The sequence below is a fragment of the Lepisosteus oculatus genome, chromosome 6 (genome assembly GCF_040954835.1).
Source record: "Lepisosteus oculatus isolate fLepOcu1 chromosome 6, fLepOcu1.hap2, whole genome shotgun sequence".
NCBI classification, from domain to species: Eukaryota; Metazoa; Chordata; class Actinopteri; order Semionotiformes; family Lepisosteidae; genus Lepisosteus; species Lepisosteus oculatus.
The window spans coordinates 32591125-32597512 of NC_090701.1; positions in this window are offsets into that span (position 1 = coordinate 32591125).

The following is a 6388-nucleotide window of genomic DNA, read 5'->3' on the forward strand; positions in this document are numbered from 1 at the left end:
TTCTTAATCTACCTTGTAGACATTTCTGAGGCTACCAATAAACTAAATTTGAAAGTTCAAAAAAGAAACACATACTCTACATCACTGCTCACTACAATGCCATCAGAGCTTCCACAAAGAAAATTCAGCTTTGAAAGTATTGTTCTCTTATATCAACAAACTCTTAACTCAAAGGGGAGATACAATATTGATCAGCATTTCCTGGATCAAAAGAAAAAAATGTTTCTGATTTGTACTGCCTTTCTGAAGAGTTAATACATTATTTTCCAGATACTGCATTGGATAATCCTGTTGCAAAATCGAAATATAATCCGTTCAGTGCTGTTGTGGATTAATTTCCACACCTGTTGCAACAATATGCGACAGACCACAGTAGGAAGACAACTGTCACTCAAGTGTAAAAAGAACATCAAAGCCTCAAGTCTGAGGAGTACTGGGTAAAACTTACCCCATTTACCCAAAACGGAAAGAAGTTTTGAGAGAATTTGATTATTTGATCATTCACTTTTATTCCTCTTTTCTCTGAGAATCAGTTATTGTTTTTACTCACACAGTATTTAAAACAAAGAGAGCAATTGGCTGGAAGGAGAAAGTGACTTACCTTGTGCTTTTTGATCCTTTAGACTTAATTCTGAGCTTGCGAGAGAAAATAATATCCATCTCATTCCATCCTTTTAAATTAATTTTATTTATTATGATTAAACTTTTATTATTTTTTTGTTTAATTTCAGTTTTATCTTTAAAAGTAAATACCTGGAAGAGTCCTGTTTACTACAGTTTAGTCTGGTTTTGGTTTGATTTGAATTGGTTTGAATTTATAATTTATATTTTATGCTGTATTACATACAGTAGGGACAAGTAAAAGTGTGTACACACCCTAAGAAGGCTCCACAGCCGAAAAGTTGTCTCTTTTCTTTTCATCATGCAATAAACATTTACTTGTTCCTTTGCAGCCTATGCATGCTGACGCAGCTACTATACGTACTTGAACTACTGTATTACATTACTACAACTACATCATGTCAAAATGTTTTTGAAAACACTGGACTAGAAAGGCCAAACAAACCCATGTAATCATTTTTATGTTTCTTAAAATACTCAAAACAAATACTTGTTTGTTGCCAATTGTGTATGTTATTCCTGTGGAACATCTATCTTGCCTTTAGACATGAAGCTGTCTTTACATTGTAGTGATGAGGGTTTGAATTCTTGATGACTGTTAGAAATTAGTCAATCACAATACAGGAAATTTGCAGTCTCACACAATAATTCTTAATACACAATATACAATTAATTGATGCAACACCAAGACATGCATAGCAAACCAACAAATATATTATATTACTCTTGTGAATCAAACTGATTTGTTAAGAATAGTTGATCGTTCACTCAGGTATTACAGTACAATGATAACATCAGAGTTAAAATACAGTATATCAACTATCACATTTTTTATTGTCTAACTCGTAGGTCTCAATCTCATATACCTAATCACATTAATTGTCTCAAAGACTTATTATCATGAATTAAACTTCTGAAGATTTATAATGTAAATATAGACATTTTATATTCAAAGATCTGTTGGTCAAACATTTCTTTTTGGACTTCCCGTTGAAGATGTAGCTGGGCTGTATTGTATCCTAGGTCCATTTCATCATCTGCTGCCTTGTTCTGGAAGTATCTAGAGCAGAGAAAGAGACAGAGAGCTTTGCTTAGCTACTGCTGATGACGCCTCTGCAAGGAAGTTAGCATTTTGCTGCTGTTTAAAAACAGGCTGTGCACAGCTGTCTGGTTGAGCACGGCCAAAAGTGAGTTGGGTGGGATAAACTCAGCTCAAACAGGCCATAGCTTTTTATTTAATGTGCTTGGATATTCAGAATGTTTTCAAAGAGTGTCCAACTGTCTAAATTTTATTGATCAGGCACAAATAGCAATTGGTTTGTGACACAAAAGATTCCTCTGGTTGCAGAAAGAATATATTAGGTGCAATTATTTTCTTTATTGACTTGACTCTGTCTGCCTGGCGAGAAAGTTCTTATTTAGACTGCTTGCAGTAACATGGTTTTTAAAGTCAGATTGCCAGGTTAGATGGAGAGAGAAAAGATGAGTGATCCAGTGGGCAAGAAAGCAAAGAAATGAATTTTTCACTATTAATTAAAGCAGGAAATGGCAGCTGCTGATTGGTTATGATGCAATCTTGATCTTTATATCCATCCTCTAGATTCATTGGTTTGTTACCCATTTGGGTAATGGACGTGATTTCTGACCCATTGTCATGGGTACAAGACCAAGAAGAGGCGTGCTGCATGATATACTGTACTGTATCATTAGGGAGTTTCAAAATCAATAGCCTTACAATATCCTTGTCTGTGTCACCACAGACCCAGGATATGATGCTGATCAGATAGGACCTTTTAGCTGTTTTCCTAGTATTGTCTACAGAGGCCCAAGCTTCATAGGCAAGGCAATAGAAAAAATATTTGAAATCTTTAAAACACTTAATATTTAGTGTAATAATATGCCTGTTATAATTTAACTATTGCAAGTAGTTTTGTTTGATGTGTATTGTTTTTTATATGAAACTAAAGTAAAGCTACAGACGTTATTGTATAAAAAGTATTGTAGTTTTTTAACATTTTCATAGTTTAATTTATATAAAGCATATTTTAGCCATCACAGACTGCTGAAATATACTTAATGAGTTTTATTGAGTGCTGCAATTGAGCTTTTTTGGAATTTGTTTTCCTTGTGTGCATTTCTTAAAAGGCAAATGTTTTTTTACATGGGTATTTAAAACATTTTGACTAAAATATATCATAAAGTTGAAAAACTATTTCTTTATTACCTTCTACACTTTTTTCATAATAACATAATGGAGTCTAGGTAATGATTTTCTTGATCCATATACTGTATGAAGAACAGCCAAGTCACATCACCCTGGTATGTGCCTCTAGCTGGACTAAGACCAGTCACATGGAAAGTTCAGTGTGGTTTGACTCTTATTGAACTAATACTCACATGGGTTCACACCTGCACATTTGGAGCCACACCACAGAGTTTTGGAAATGCACTGTAAGTTGAGGTGTATATTTATATACAAATATATTTCCAACACACATAAAAATACAGCTTATATAGACAACATATACATATAAAATATAGACAACGGTGTATTTAAAATATATCTGTATATACTTTGATTATATTGGTTATAAAATTGAATATATTTTATGATTACTAATATTAGTATTAATATATGCATTCTCTGCTATTCTTTCAGTGACATTTTCTGCATGAGGCATCCTAATAATTGTATTTCAATCTGTGTCTTTCTGAAGGTCATGCAGAGGAAACCGACACCCTTTTTGCAGACAGCAATTCTTATAAATCACCTTCTGTTCACACATGCTACATACCAAGTGAACAGTAGTTTAAAACTAAAATAGACAGCTGGACAGGCTCAATGTTTATAAGCTTTCCTTTCTGGTGCTTGTGATCTAAATGTTTTGTGTTGGCCCATTGCAGCCAGATAGAGTCTTTGAAGTGGTTTACATTGCACAGATGGCATTAGCTCAGCTAAGCAACTGACTGAATGGGCTTGCTAAACACTACACTTATCAGACATTTTGCTTTAGAAATTTAATTTAATTTGCAGACTACTGTATATAATCCTATATTTCGTTTTTCAGTGTTTGGTAGAGTACTTCTTAAACATGTTACTGGTCTAAACAGAGTGAAACAAATAGTAACAAGAATGCTGATACAGCTATCCACTTGAACTAATTCTAGGTACAGTATATCATACGCTAAGATTTAAACATCTCAATCTTCTTAGCCCAGAATGGAAAACAGAAGTTAACTTTATTCATACTCATTAGTGACATTAAATATTACTGTTAAGCCTGATTTGCTCTCAATACTGAAAGGGCTCATCAGTAACTGATATGGAAAAGAACGTTTAACCCACATTAACACTTTGAATGAGTGAGAGCACAAAATGTCTTTTCCAATGTTTTATTTTGTTTTCCAAAATAATATCAGTAAGATCTCTAGATTCATTTGGATAATTGTAATGGTTTGTAATGTTTAGCAAAAGCCCATGTACAGCTGTAACTGTGTGTTTATGAATGTACATATTGTAAGGTTCTTCTTTCCTGCCATTTTATTAATTTAAACGGTTTTAATTAAAACATTTTATTCCTTTAATTAGCTAATCAACTTTAGTGTTCTCTTTCTCTTGCTCAGGAAGAGGTGTGGGCCACGGGTTCTTACTTTTATCTACTGTACCAGCCACTTAGAGTATGTAGCCAAATGATTATTAATGTGCCCGTTTATAAACACCCCTTTTTACATGCTGTAGCAGCTGTTTTAGTGGAATGCTTCATTTTTGGGTCATTTGTTTTTCTTAATTTAATTCTGCAGAAATCCATTAGAAAACGTAAGCAAAAGGGCACCCTTATCATCTTAAACATTTTTCAGTTTATTTTATGATCAGGAAATACTGTACCCTATCAATAATTACTTCTTAATTATTCATACAGTTATTCATACAGTTTTGAGATACTCATTTTGTGTCTGTATGTTTAACATTGATATTGAACTTTGTGTTCAAACTTTATTGTATGAGCTGCTGTATGCTTTTATTTAAACTAAGTTGTTGCAGTGAATACAGAATATTAATGCTGAAAAATTCATGTTTTTAAGTACATCAAATCCACCCTAAGCATAGTTTTATCTAATAGAAAAAATGTTAGTCATTTGTAAGATTGACTACTACTGTAGTTAAGCTGCAAACCTAAACAGAACTATTTCTGTTTTCTGTTACTAATGTACTTATATGCAGTACTTCCCTATAGGACTTGGTATTTAGTTTTGGACCTTGCCTTTCCATTTTATTTTTCTCTGATCTCTTAAAAAATCCAAAATGAGTAATGCAAGATGCTCCTTTACATGTGGGATTCTTTTTCATGTTTTGAAAGTTATTCTTTTAAGTGCTTGAAGAAACTCAAAGAACATTTAACTGTGTTTAAAATATATATGTATTTGTTACTCTTGCTATTTCTGAAATTATCTAGCATGTTCTACAGACTACAGCTATTTTACGTGAGCAGCACCACCCAGTTATTGCTATCTTTGCACTTCTCACAAGCTGTAACTAGCAGAATCCCCTGGTTCCTTATAAAGTCTGAACCAGTTGTCTGCCACAAAAGTGGAGTGCCATCCTCAGATAACCCCAGGGGAATTAAATACCACTGTTTACTTAGGACTGGTACATACTGTAGCTTGGCTGACATAGGTTACATTTGTTCATTCAGTATGGCATGGAAAGCAATTGAAATAATATTAGGGGTCACCTTTGCAGATGTCGTCATCCGGAGAACAAGGCTGGAGATAAACTTGGTAAAATCACAATCTCTAAAAATGTAGTAAAGCTGAGACCATAGTTACAACCATTTATTTTCATAACTTTCAGATTTATTTTTTTCATGTATTGGACAGGTCTAACTGATGCTTCCTTCTTGAAAGTAGCCAGCAATAAAAGCAGCTAATGCAAAACGAAATATTCAGTCCTAACTCAATATAAATGTCACCTTAGATTTATTTCCTGCCTGACATTTTTTTTCTTTCCTGACCGAACAATTGACCCAAGAGTTTCCCAGTTTCACATCAGAATGGCAGATTGAATTCAGCATTTGGATTGATCTGGTAGGATCAGTCAAGCTTGACAGCGTTTACCCTCTTTGACAGGTAAAACCAAATGTTTTAGCCTTTTGAGCTCCTTAAATTTGTTTGTGATTCATTTTAAATATCAGATATTATTAAAGCAGCTGTCACTTATACAGCTGAAATTGAAATATTTATCATCATATATTGTTTGTTATTTAATCTAACATTGAGGATTTTTCATTAGTTCTTATTGGCCACATAAATTAAAGGAGAGGTACAGTATGTACAGTAAGCAGAAAATGGGATTTACTACCTAACTGTAATGAGCAAGACATCAACAAAACCAATCTTATGTTAACTATTCCATATTTTCTGTAACTAACGTCAGCTAAGGGAAAATTAATTATTATAGGAGGTAAGAATATTTCAGCAAGAAGTAAGAAGTGAAATCTCAATTACAACTGTTTTTATGCACAGATACATTAAAACCATATAACAAAATTCTCACAAATTAAATTACACATTACTGAAAGAAAGTAAAATGGCCTGAGCTCTAGTTTAATCAATGAATAAATGAAGTGTGTGCCTTACTGGATGCATAATTCTGAGCATGGTTGAGTCCAGTTATTTTAAATAGCATCACAAATCCAATGTCCTTTTATAGCACTCCACTATTATCAGCAGAGGCATGAAGAAAGTGGGTGTGAGTGACACAAAGGGC